This window comes from Balaenoptera physalus, assembly GCF_965194825.1.
Source record: "Balaenoptera physalus genome assembly, chromosome: 2".
Taxonomy (NCBI): Eukaryota; Metazoa; Chordata; class Mammalia; order Artiodactyla; family Balaenopteridae; genus Balaenoptera; species Balaenoptera physalus.
The window spans coordinates 169,448,880-169,462,274 of NC_138883.1; the positions used below are offsets into that span (position 1 = coordinate 169,448,880).

At 39.3% G+C, this 13,395-nt stretch overlaps 1 protein-coding gene across 1 annotated transcript in view; it reads left to right on the forward strand.

Moving 5' to 3' along the window:
• GPR158 (G protein-coupled receptor 158) overlaps positions 1-13,395 on the forward strand; it is a 329,591-nt gene that overhangs the window by 197,873 nt on the left and 118,323 nt on the right. The gene's annotated exons all lie outside the window — the stretch shown is intronic.

Here is a 13,395-nt window from a genome sequence, read left to right on the forward strand (position 1 = left end):
CCATCTTCCGGCTGGGCCCAGCGCTGCGTAACCCTGAGAGACAGGGTTAGGCTGTCTTAAGAAAAGACACTCTTGGCCGTGCCTTGAGCTGGGTTCCTTTGCCATAACCAGTAAGAGAGAAAACAGAGCCTCTCACACAACAACTTCATTAATTGACTTGCTAGTTGATGTTTGTAGAAGAAAAGGATGGGTTTCCATTTTCCCGTTTAATTATCCATAATAGCACCCTCCCAACCGTGCCTAGGAAATGCATCTGACAGGGAGACATTGGTTTCATTTGGAAGAAAGCTGAGTTGACATGAGAAAAAGTTTAAGTTGAGGAGAAGTAGGATTCTCATCGACCCTTTTTCTCTTCCTTCTCTTGCTTTGCAAAGTCTGTGAGACTTAAATTATCTTTATAATGCTATAATTAGCAAAGTGACAATTTCTTATTTATCACAGATCCTAGAAATATGCAGAATTTTTGAGAAATTGTAATGTCTTTAAAGCTTGTTTGCCGATTCTAATGACTTGCCAGTTTATTTTATTATTTCTCCATAAAATATTACTAAATTTAAATATAATGCTGTTTTATAATACTACTGAGGGCTCTTAAGGATATATGTTATTTTCTGTTTCAGAATGTAATATTCAGATAGGATCATTTTTGACATTTCAGTAATGCAGTCAATTTTAGCTCTAGGCTACAAATTTAAAATAGATTAGAGGTAGGACTCCTAGTCTCATTTCTAAAACATTTGGCCTCATTTTCCTTGTGAAAACTAGGAAGGATAGGGAAGAAAGGTGAATAATAATAGCAGAGAAGCTTAAAACAAATAAAAAAGGCCGTAAGTTTTATTGGGCTATGGCAGTAGAAATTTAATTCATAATTATTATAGGAGCTCTTACCATCCATACTTACTGTTTACTCAACTTTCGTCTTTGAGCTTCTGCACTCTTTTATTTCTAGAACTTTTTCTTCTTACTCAACTCTACCCCCTCCACTTAGCGCACACAGATGCTTCACTGAAGCCGTGGTTCTGCTGCTCTGCCCTGGCTACTTGCTTCTATTTAAAGGTGTCTCTATACCTGATTCAGTTCGTGGTTAGAAAAGCATGTGCTGGCGATGCCCAGATAACCAGTTTTCCTGCTTCTGCCTCTTGTGACTTGGAGTTTGCCCTTTCTGCTTTGGAATTCATTCCACGATTCTCCTCCTCATGACTGCTAGACCCTGGCTAGCCTATTTAGACACTATTATTAGATACTGACTGCTGGTGGGTGACTACTTGTTCCAAAGAAGTCTCGTGTGCTTGGCTTGGGTGGGTGTCACTTAAATCTATTAGGCTATCAGTTTCAGAATCCCCTGTGCAGCCTTTTAAAATTTGGATGAACATACCTCTTCTCAGATCTTAGGAATAAGTTCTTAGAATGGGGTCTCTATGCACGTATAATTTTTTAAATTATCATAGGTATTTCTAAGGTACCTCTAGGGTTGAGAACCATGGACTTAAAACCTTGAAAATCATCCTTCATGCCCTGTTCTATGGCTGGAGGTAAACCCTAAAAACACTTCTCATCTGGGGGAGACATGAGACTTTTCTTTATTAATCTTGTGCTCTCACAATCACACAGACAACATAACCTTTACAAACCATAGTTAATCTGTCTTTTTGGCTTTCATGGACCAGGGAGAAATAAAACCAAGGGGAGATGTATTCTGGAGGGCAGTGACTTTCAGAGACAATGGAGCATGGTGGAGAGAGACAGGGCCATTTGAACTGTTCTAGATTCACTTGGTGAAATGAAATTCCTGAGCTGTTTACCCCAGACCATGAAATAGCCAAAAGGAAAATTTATTTTTAAATGTCTGTGAATGTAGAGAGGGCACAAATGTGAAAGCTGATTCTAAGAGAAATCAGATATGGAGGAAAGCCGTTGATTAATCTACTCTGGTTGTTAGCAGCATGAAGGGACTAAGAGAGACCATAAATGCTATACAAACTACAAAGGAGGTTAAGGGTTTTTTTTTGTTTTTTCCTTTGACACAAATAAGCAAACAGAGAAATGCTTGCCTGAAAGTAAATGAGCAGTTGGGCACAACAACAAATGAACCAACAATGCAAAAGGCAAACACTAGTGGCTCACCAGTGAGATAAATATGGGCAATAAGCTGAAAGACATGACTGCTTGAGGCAGATGTGACAGAAACAGACAGCAGATGAGAATCAAATATAAATAACAGAGGCAGCTGGAGTTCACAATCCCCTGTCTTCCCTGTTATTAGTTCACCCTCTCTTTCCCTATTATCTCTTCCTAAACAGCCTCACACATTTCCTCTGCACTCCGGACCCAGAGTCCCAGCTCCCTGACTGGTATTCCTGCTTGTGTCTCTATACATCAGTATGTTTAAAACCAGCTCCGGCTCTTCCTCTGCCAAACCTAATCCACTCCCTCTCCTGCCACCACCATCCATCAAAGATAGAGGCTGTGTTAGATCCACAGCATAATCCTTGACACTTCACTCTCCCTCACCCTCCAGAGCCAGCCCATCACAAATTCCTGTCAAGCTGCACCTCACATGGACTCTCTTGTCTCCGTCTCTGCTGCCACCATCCTGGTCCAAGATACTATCATCTCTTCCCCGGATGGTTATACTGTCCTCCTGCACACATCCAACTTCTCCTTCAAGATCTTCTCTACCCTGCAGTCAGAGAGATCTTTTCTAAATTCAGTTTAATCTTTGTATAACCAGTCTCTTTCCTTAGAAGCCCTTCGATGGCCTTTTACTGCTGTAGGATAGAGAACAAAATCCTAAACCATACTTACAAGTACTGGCATGATTGGCATTGGCTGTCTTTACAACTTCAACATTTACTTCTCTCTCCTTCTTTTGGCACTTCAGCCAAACCCTTCTGTCACGTGATGAGACACGCACCTCAGGGACTTAGCACCTGTGGGTCCTCTACTTGGAACACTATCACTTTTCTCCCTCCATCACCACCCACCTACTCAGCTCCTTTTTCTCCTCCCAGGCTTTCACATCTCAAGCATCCATCACTCTCAAGAAAGCATCTCCCAAGCTCTCACTCTTGGTCAGATTTCTTTTCTATGTCCTTTTGCAGTTCTGAGTAGTCTTCATGTGGAACAGTGTTTCCCAACCTTGGTGCTATTCACATTCTGGACTAGAGAATTCTGTTTTGTGGGGAGCTGTTGTGTGCATTGTAAGTAGCATTCCTGACCTCTACCCCTGGATGCAACTTGTAACAATTAAAAACATCTCCAGACATTGTCAGATACCTCCTGAGGAGCAAAGTTACCCCCTGTGAGAACCACAGCTTTAGAGCAACTACCTCTACTTCAGTCTGTGATGTATTGAATATGTTTTTCCTAAAAAAAAATTGAATACTCCATGACAGCATGAACTCTCTCTTTGTGTGTGTGTGTGTGTGTGTGTGTGTGTGTGTGTGTGTGTGTGTTTTGAATGAAAGAATGGAAAAAAACCCCAAAACACCATAGGGGAATAATGTCACTATTTGATTTTTATCTCCAAAGTTCATTCTTTCTTTCTTGTCTAGAAGGAAATTTGAGAACTACATCCATAATATTATTGAATTTCAAATCAGCATAATCTTGAGGTAGAGTTCACTAGAGAACAGTCACGGGGTACATGCTTCTGGTCCACTGCTGGAAACCTCCAGATCATTAGGCTTCTTGAGGAAGAGGCTCAACTTCTCTATATCTAAACAAGCATTCTAAAAATTATACACCTTCTTCATGTAGCTATGTGGCAACTTGGTATTATTAACTATTTGGTGGAAAACTATACAATAGAGCTAGAATTTAAGCTTGAAATGGAGTACAAAGCCTTTTTTTCTAGAGGAACGTACATAGAGGAAGGTACTCTATACCTTCTGTGATATTTTCTAGCAGCTTCAGGTAGCTGATGAAAAAGGTAGATGTAAACACAGTAATAATAAGCGGAAAAGTAAATAAGAGTGGGTATACAGAGGGAGTAACACTTGATTCTAAATGGAAAGAAACATTGGGAATGTCTTTCTAGAAAAGGCGATATTTGAACTGCTTTGAAAGATGAGTAGGAATTTTCTAGGTAAAAGGACAAAACCTGGAAAGTTCTTGGGATTAAAAAGAGCACAGGGGCTTCCCTGGTGGCGCAGTGGTTGAGAGTCTGCCTGCTAATGCAGGGGACACGGGTTTGAGCCCTGGTCTGGGAAGATCCCACATGCCGCGGAGCAACTAGGCCCGTGAGCCACAACTACTGAGCCTGCGCGTCTGGAGCCTGTGCTCCGCAACAAGAGAGGCCGCAATAGTGAGAGGCCCGCGCACCGTGATGAGGAGTGGCCCCCGCTTGCCGCAACTAGAGAAAGCCCTCACACAGAAACGAAGACCCAACACAGCCAAAAATAAATAAATAAATAAATTTTAAAAAGAATCCTCAATGTCTGATCATTGTTAAAAAAAAAAAAACAAAAACAAAACACAGTGGAACACAGCATGTGGTCTCTAGAATGTTTGAGATGAAGCTGGAAAGGTTGGAAGAGGCTAGAACATGAAGAGCTTTAAATGCTGAGATAAGGAATTTGGATTTATTTATAGCAAACTATCCCAAGGATTTAAAAAAGGAAATGGTATGGTTGCATTCGTATTTTATTAGAAATCTCTGGCTGAATGTGGAAGATAACCTAGAATGTATGAGACTGCAAGTTTAGAGACCAGTCAGGGATCTGCTATACTGGTTACCAGGAGAAATGAAGACAAACATGACTTAGGACAGTGACAGTAGGGGTGGGAGAATGGGAATGATTTCTAAGCACAATGAGGAAGTAGAAATGAAATGGTAGAGAGACCTTCAAGATGGCAGAGGAATAAGACGTGGAGATCACCTTCCTCCCCACAAATACATCAGAAATACATCTACATGTGGAACAACTCCTACAGATCACCTACTGAACGCTGGCAGAAGACCTCAGACTTCCCAAAAGGCAAGAAACTCCCCACATACCTGGGTAGGGCAAAAGAAAAAAGAAAAAACAGAGACAAAAGAATAGGGATGGGTGGGAGCTGGGGGCTGAGGCTCGGGCTTCGGAGGTCAGATCCCAGGGAGAGGACGGGGGTTGGCTGTGTGAACACAGCCTGAAGGGGCTAGTGTGCCACGGCTAGCCGGGAGGGAGTCCGGGAAAAGGTCTGGATCTGCCAAAGAGGCAAGAGACCATTGTTTCGGGGTGCCCGAGGAGAGGGGATTCAGAGCACCACCTAAATGAGCTCCAGAGACGGCGCGAGCCGCGGCTATCAGCGTGGACACCAGAGACGGGCATGAGACGCTAAGGCTGCTGGTGCAGCCACCAAGAAGCCTGTGTGCGAGCACAGGTCACTATCCACACCTCCCCTCCCGGGAGCCTGTGCAGCGCGCCACTGCTAGGGTCCCATGATCCAGGGACAACTTCCCCTGGAGAACACACAGCGCATTCCGTACCCCTCCCTCCCCCCGGCCTGAGTGAGCCAGAGACCCCTAATCAGCTGCTCCTTTAACCCTGTCCTGTCTGGATGGGGAACAGATGCCCTCAGGGGACCTACACGCAGAGGTGGGTCCAAATCGAAAGCTGAACCCCAGGAGCTGTGCGAACAAAGAGGAGAAAAGGAAATCTCTCCCAGCAGCCTCAGGAGCAGTGGATTAAATCTCCACAATCAACTTGATGTGCCCTTCATCTCTGGAATACCTGAATAGACAACGAATCATCCTAAAATTGAGGCGGTGGACATTGGGAGTAACTGTAGACTTGGGGTTTGCTTTCTGCATCTAATTTGTTTCTGGTTTTATGTTTATCTTAGCTTAGTATTTAGAGTTAATTATCATTAATAGATTTGTTTATTGATTTGGTTGCTCTCTTCCTTTTTTTTGTATATAGATATATATATTTTTTTCCTTTTCCTCTTTTCGTGACTGTGTATGTGTATGCTTCTTTGTGTGATTCTTTCTGTATGGCTTTGCTTTTACCATTTGTCCTAGGGTTCTGTCTCTCCCTTTTTTTTTCTTTTCTTTTTTATTTTTTTTAACATATTTATTGGAGTATAATTGCTTTACAATGGTGTTAGTTTCTGCTTTATAACAAAGTGTATCAGTTATACATATACATATGTCCCCATATCTCTTCCCTCTTGCATCTCCCTCCCTCCCACCCTCCATATACCACCCCTCTAGGTGGTCACAAAGCACCGAGCTGATTGCCCTGTGCTATGCAGCTGCTTCCCACCAGCTATCTATTTTACGTTTGGTAGTGTATATATGTCTATGCCACTGTCTCACTTTGTCCCAGCTTACCCTTCCCCCTCTCCGTATCCTCAAGTCCATTCTCTAGTAGGTCTGCATCTTTATTCCTGTCTTGCCCCTAGGTTCTTCTGATCATTTTTTTTTCTTTTTCTTTTAGATTCCATATATATGTTAGCATACAGTATTTGTTTTTCTCTTTCTGACTTACTTCACTCTGTATGACAGTCTCTAGGTCCATCCACCTCACTACAAATAACTCAGTTTCGTTCCTTTTTGTGGCTGAGTAATATTCCATTGTATATATGTGCCACATCTTCTTTATCCATTCATCTGTTGATGGACACTTAGGTTGCTTCCATGTCCTGGCTATTGTAAAAAAGAGCTGCAATGAACATTGTGGTACATGACTCTTTTTGAATTATGGTTTTCTCAGGGTATATGCCCAGTAGTGGGATTGCTGGGTCGTATGGTAGTTCTATTTGTAGTTTTTTAAGGAACCTCCATACTGTTCTCCATAGTGGCTGTATCAATTTACATTCCCACCAACAGTGCAAGAGGGTTCCCTTTCCTCCACACCCTCTCCAGCATTTATTGTTTGTAGATTTTTTGAAGATGGCCATTCTGACTGGTGTGAGGTGATACCTCATTGTAGTTTTGATTTGCATTTGTCTAATGATTAATGATGTTGAGTATTCCTTCATGTGTTTGTTGGCCATCTGTATATCTTCTTTGGAGAAATGTCTATTTAGGTCTTCTGCCCATTTTTGGATTGGGTTGTTTCTTTTTTTGATACTGAGCTGCGTGAGTTCCTTGTATGTTTTGGAGATGAATCCTTTGTCAGTTGCTTCATTTGCAAATATTTTCTCCCATTCTGAAGGTTGTCTTTTCGTCTTGTTTATGGTTTCCTTTGCTGTGCAAAAGCTTTTAAGTTTCATTAGGTCCCATTTGTTTATTTTTGTTTTTATTTCCGTTTTTCTCGGAGGTGGGTCAAAAAGGATCTTGCTGTGATTTATGTCATAGAGTGTTCTGCCTATGTTTTCCTCTAAGAGTTTGATGGTGTCTGGCCTTACATTTAGGTCTTTAATCCATTTTGAGTTTATTTTTGAGTATTGTGTTAGGGAGTGTTCTAATTTCATTCTTTTACATGTAGCTGTCCAGTTTTCCCAGCACCACTTATTGAAGAGGCTGTCTTTTCTCCACCGTATATTCTTGCCTCCTTTATCAAAGGTAAGGTGACCATATGTGTGTGAGTTTATCTCTGGACTTTCTATCCTGTTCCATTGATCTATATTTCTGTTTTTCTGCTAGTACTATACTGTCTTGATTACTGTAGCTTTGTAGTATAGTCTGAAGTCAGGGAGCCTGATTCCTCCAGCTCCGTTTTTCTTTCTCAAGATTGCTTTGGCTATTCGGGGTCTTCTGTGTTTCCATACAAATTGTGAAATTTTTTGTTCTAGTTCTGTGAAAAATGCCAGTGGTAGTTTGATAGGGATTGCATTGAATCTGTGGATTGCTTTGGATAGTAGAGTCATTTTCACAATGTTGATTCTTCCAATCCAAGAACATGGTATATCTCTCCATCTATTTGTATCATCTTTAATTTCTTTCATCAGTGTCTTATAATTTTCTGCATACAGGTCTTTTGTCTCCTTAGGTAGGTTTATTCCTAGATACTTTATTCTTTTGGTTGCAGTGGTAAATGGGAGTGTTTTCTTAATTTCACTTTCAGATTTTTGATCATTAGTGTATAGGAATGCAAGAGATTTCTGTGGATTAATTTTGTATCCTGCTACTTTACCAAGTTCATTGATTAGCTCTAGTAGTTTTCTGGTAGCATCTTTAGGAGTCTCTATGTATAGTATCATGTCATCTGCAAACAGTGACAGCTTTACTTCTTCTTTTCTGATTTGGATTCCTTTTATTTCTTTTTCTTTTCTGATTGCTGTGGCTAAAACTTCCAAAGCTGTATTGAATAACAGTGGTGAGAGTGGGCAACCTTGTCTTGTTCCTGATCTTAGTGGAAATGGTTTCAGTTTTTCACCATTGAGGACAATGTTGGCTGTGGGTTTGTCATATATGGCCTTTATTATGTTGAGGAAAGTTCCCTCTGTGCCTACTTTCTGGAGGATTTTTATCATAAATGGGTGTTGAATTTTATCGAAAGCTTTCTCTGCATCTACTGAGATGATCATATGGTTTTTCTCCTTCAATTTGTTAATATGGTGTATCACGTTGATTGATTTGCATATATTGAAGAATCCTTGCATTCCTGGAATAAACCCCACTTGATCATAGTGTATGATCCTTTTAATGTGCTGTGGATTCTGTTTGCTAGTATTTTGTTGAGGAGTTTTGCATCTATGTTCCTCAGTGATATTGGCCTGTAGTTTTCTTTCTTTGTGACATCTTTGTCTGGTTTTGGTATCAGAGTGATGGTGGTCCCGTAGAATGAGTTTGGGAGTGTTCCTCCCTCTGGTATACTTTGGAAGAGTTTGAGAAGGATAGGTGTTAGCTCTTCTCTAAATGTTTGATAGAATTCGCCTGTGAAGCCATCTGGTTCTGGGCTTTTGTTTGTTGGAAGATTTTTAATCAGTTTCATTACTTGTGATTGGTCTGTTCATATTTTCTGTTTCTTCCTGGTTCAGTCTTGGAAGGTTGTGCATTTCTAAGAATTTGTCCATTTATTGCAGGTTGTCCATTTTATTGGCATATAGTTGCTTGTAGTAATCTCTCATGATCCTTTGTCTTTCTGCAGTGTCAGTTGTTACTTCTCCTTTTTCATTTCTAATTCTGTTGATTTGAGTCTTCTCCCTTTTTTTCTTGATAAGTCTGGCTAATGGTTTATCAATTTTGTTTATCTTCTCGAAGAACCAGCTTTTAGTTTTATTGATCTTTGCTATCATTTTCTTCATTTCTTTTTCATTTATTTCTGATCTGATCTTTATAATTTCTTTCCTTCTGCTAAGTTTTGGGTTTTTTTGTTCTTCTTTCTCTAATTGCTTTAGGTGTAAGGTTAGGTTGTTTATTTGAGATGTTTCTTGTTTCTTAAGGTAGGCTTGTATAGCTATAAACTTCCGTCTTAGAACTGCTTTTGCTGCATCCCATAGGTTTTGGGTCGTTGTGTTTTCATTGTCATTTGTTTCTAGGTATTTTTTGATTTCCTCTTTGATTTCTTCAGTGATCTCTTGGTTATTAAGTAGTGTGTTATTTAGCCTCCATGTGTTTGTATTTCTTACAGATTTTTTCCTGTAATTGATATCTAGTCTCATAGCATTGTGGTCAGAAAAGATACTTGATACGATTTCAATTTTCTTAAATTTACCAAGGCTTGATTTGTGACCCAAGATATGATCTGTCCTGGAGAACATTCCATGAGCACTTGAGAAGAATGTGTATTCTGTTGTTTTTGGATGGAATGTCCTATAAATATCAATTGAGTCCGTCTTGTTTAATGTATCATTTAAAGCTTGTGTTTCCTTATTTATTTTCATTTTTGATGATCTGTCCATTGGTGAAAGTGGGGTGTTAAATTCCCCTACTATGATTGTGTTACTGTCGATTTCCCCTTTTATGGCTGTTAGTATTTGCCTTATGTATTGAGGTGCTCCTATGTTGGGTGCATAAATATTTCCAATTGTTATATCTTCTTCTTGGATTGATCCCTTGATCATTATGTAGTGTCCTTCTTTGTCTCTTGTAATAATCTTTGTATTAAAGTCTATTTTGTCTGATATGAGAATTGCTACTCCAGCTTTCTTTTGATTTCCATCTGCATGGAATATCTTTTTCCATCCCCTCACTTTCAGTCTGTATGTGTCTCTAGGTCTGAAGTGGGTCTCTTGTAGACAGCATATATACGGGTCTTGTTTTTGTATTCATTCAGCCAATCTATGTCTTTTGGTTGGAGCATTTAATCCATTTACATTTAAGGTAATTATCGATATGTACGTTCCTATTACCATTTTCTTAATTGTTTTGGGTTTATTATTGTAGGTCTTTTCCTTCTCTTGTGTTTTCTGCCTAGAGAAGTTCCTTTAGCATTTGTTGTAAAACTGGTTTGGTGGTGCTGAATTCTCTTAGCTTTTGCTGGTCTGTAAAGCTTTTAATTTCTCCGTCAAATCTGAATGAGATCCTTGCTGGGTAGAGTAATCTTGGTTGTAGGTATTTCTCTTTCATCACTTTAAATATGTCCTGCCACTCCCTTCTGGCTTGCAGAGTTTCTGCTGAAAGATCAGCTATTAACATTATGGGGATTCCCTTATGTGTTACTTGTTGTTTTTCCCTTGCTGCTTTTAATATTTGTTCTTTGTATTTAATTTTTGATAGTTTGATTAATATGTGTCTTGGCGTGTTTCTCCTTGGATTTATCCTGTATGGGACTCTCTGCGCTTCTTGGATTTGATTAACTATAGAAAAACCATATGATCATCTCAATAGATGAAGAAAAAGCTTTTGACAAAATTCAACACCAATTTATGATATAAACCCTCTAGAAAGTAGGCATAGAGGGAACTTACCTCAACATAATAAAGGCCATATATGACATACCCACAGACAACATCGTTCTCAATGGTGAAAAACTGAAACCATTTCCTCTAATATCAGGAACACGCCAAGGTTGTCCACTCTCACCACTATTATTCAACATAGTTTTGGAAGTTTTAGCCACAGCAATCAGAGAAGAAAAAGAAATAAAAGGAATCCAAATCGGAAAAGAAGTAAAGCTGTCACTGTTTGCAGATGACATGATACTATATATAGAGAATCCTAAAGATGCCAGCAGAAAACTACTAGAGCTAATCAATGAATTTGGTTAAGTTACAGGATACAACATTAATGCACAGAAATCTCTTGCATTGCTATACACTAATGATGAAAAATCTGAAAGAGAAATTAAGGAAACACTCCCATTTACCATTGCAACAAAAAGAATAAAATACCTAGGAATAAACCTACCTAAGGAGACAAAAGACCTGAATGCAGAAAAGTGTAAGACTCTGATGAAAGAAATTAAAGATGATACAAACAGATGGAGAGATATACCATGTTCTTGGCTTGGAAGAATCAACATCATGAAAATGAGTATATTACCCAAAGCAATCTACAGATTCAATGCAATCCCTGTCAAACTACCAATGGCATTTTTTACCAACTAGAACAAAAAATTTCACAATTTGTATGGAAACACAAAAGACCCCGAATAGCCAAAGCAATCTTGAGAAAGAAAAACAGAGCTGGAGGAATCAGGCTCCCGGACTTGAGTCTATACTACAAAGATACACTAATCAAGACAGTATGGTACTGACACAAAAACAGTAATATAGATCAATGGAACAGGATAGAAAGCCCAGAGATAAACCCACGCTCATATGGTCACCTTTTTTTTGATAAAGGAGACAAGAATATACAGTGGAGAAAAGACAGCCTCTTCAATAAGTGGTGCTGGGAAAACTGGACAACTACATATAAAAGAATGAAATTAGAACACTCCCTAACATCATACACAAAAATTAACTCAAAACGGATTAAAGACCTAAATGTAAGGCCAGACACTATAATACTCTTAGATGAAAACATAGGCAGAACACTCTATGACATAAATCACAGCAAAATCCTTTTTGACCCACCTCCTAGAGAAGTGGAAATAAAAACAAAAATAAACAAATGGGACCTAGTGAAACTTAAAAGCTTTATTAGCACAGCAAAGGAAACCATAAACGAGACGAAAAGACAACACTGAGAATGGGAGAAAATATTTGCAAATGAAGCAACTGACAAAGGATTAATCTCCAAAATTTACAAACAGTTCATGCAGTTCAATATCAAAAAAAACAAATAACCCAATGCAAAAATGTGCAGAAGACCTAAATAGACATTTCTCCAAAGAATATATACAGATTGCCAACAAATGCATGAAAGGATGCTCAACATCTCTAATCATTAGAGAAATGCAAATCAAAACTACAATGAGGTATCACCTCACACCAGTCAGAATGGCCATCTTCAAAAAATCTACAAACAGTAAATGCTGGAGAGGGTGTGGAGTAAAGGGAACCCTCTTGCACTGCTGGTGGCAATGTAAATTGATACAGCCACTATGGAAAACAGTATGGAGGTTCCTTACAAAACTAAAAATAGAACTACCATATGACCCAGTAATTCCACTACTGGGCATATACCCAGAGAAAACCATAATTGAAAAAGAGTCATGTACCAAAATGTTCATTGCAGCTCTATTTACAATAGCCAGGACATGGAAGCAACCTAAGTGTCCATTAACACTTAGGAAATCATCTCAGTGTTTTGTGAACACCTAGATGGGTGGAATAGGGAGGGTGGGAGGAAGACACTAGAGGGAGGAGGTATGGGGATATATGTATATGTATAGCTGATTCACTTTGTTATAAAGCAGAAACTAAGACACCATTATAAAGCAATTTTACTCCAGTTAAGATGTTAAAAAAAAAAAAAAGAAGTGAAATGGTATTGGCAGTGGTGAAAGAGAGAAAGAAGAGTCTGAGATGACTCTCAAGATTCTAATGTGATTTTCTGCGTGCTTTTTGAAGCCATTAACAAAGAGAGGGCATTTTGAAGGAATAGGTTTGGATGGACAAAGGTGAGTTTGGTTTTGGACATGCTGAGATTGAGTCATCCATGAACCCTAGTTGGAGGAGCCTGGAGTGGTGCTCAGAAGATAGGTCAGCGCTAGAGATAGATTTGAGTTAACCACGATGGGGTATTCACTGATGCTGTGGGAATGAAATAGGTATTCCAGAGAAAGGATGTGAAGAAGAGGGGCAGACTTACTGTGTACCACTGAGGAAGAGTTTAGATAAGAAAACCCTTGTTCTAAGTCTTTATCCAAAACTTGAATCACCTGAGGGATTTATATTTTAAGATTCAGGAAGGGAAAGTAATCAAATTATTTTCATCTCCATTTGCTCTGATTTATTTATTCTGCTGGTATCAGGAGAACTAATGTTGAAATGCCTTAAAATAAGTTCTATCTATTTACAGCTCTCTGTGAATCTGGAAGTCACAAAATCTTTGTAAATTTTCCAAGTCTTTGAAAACAGCCTTCACGATATGTGCTTTCAGACCACAGGCATATGGTGAGAGTATGCTTGCCT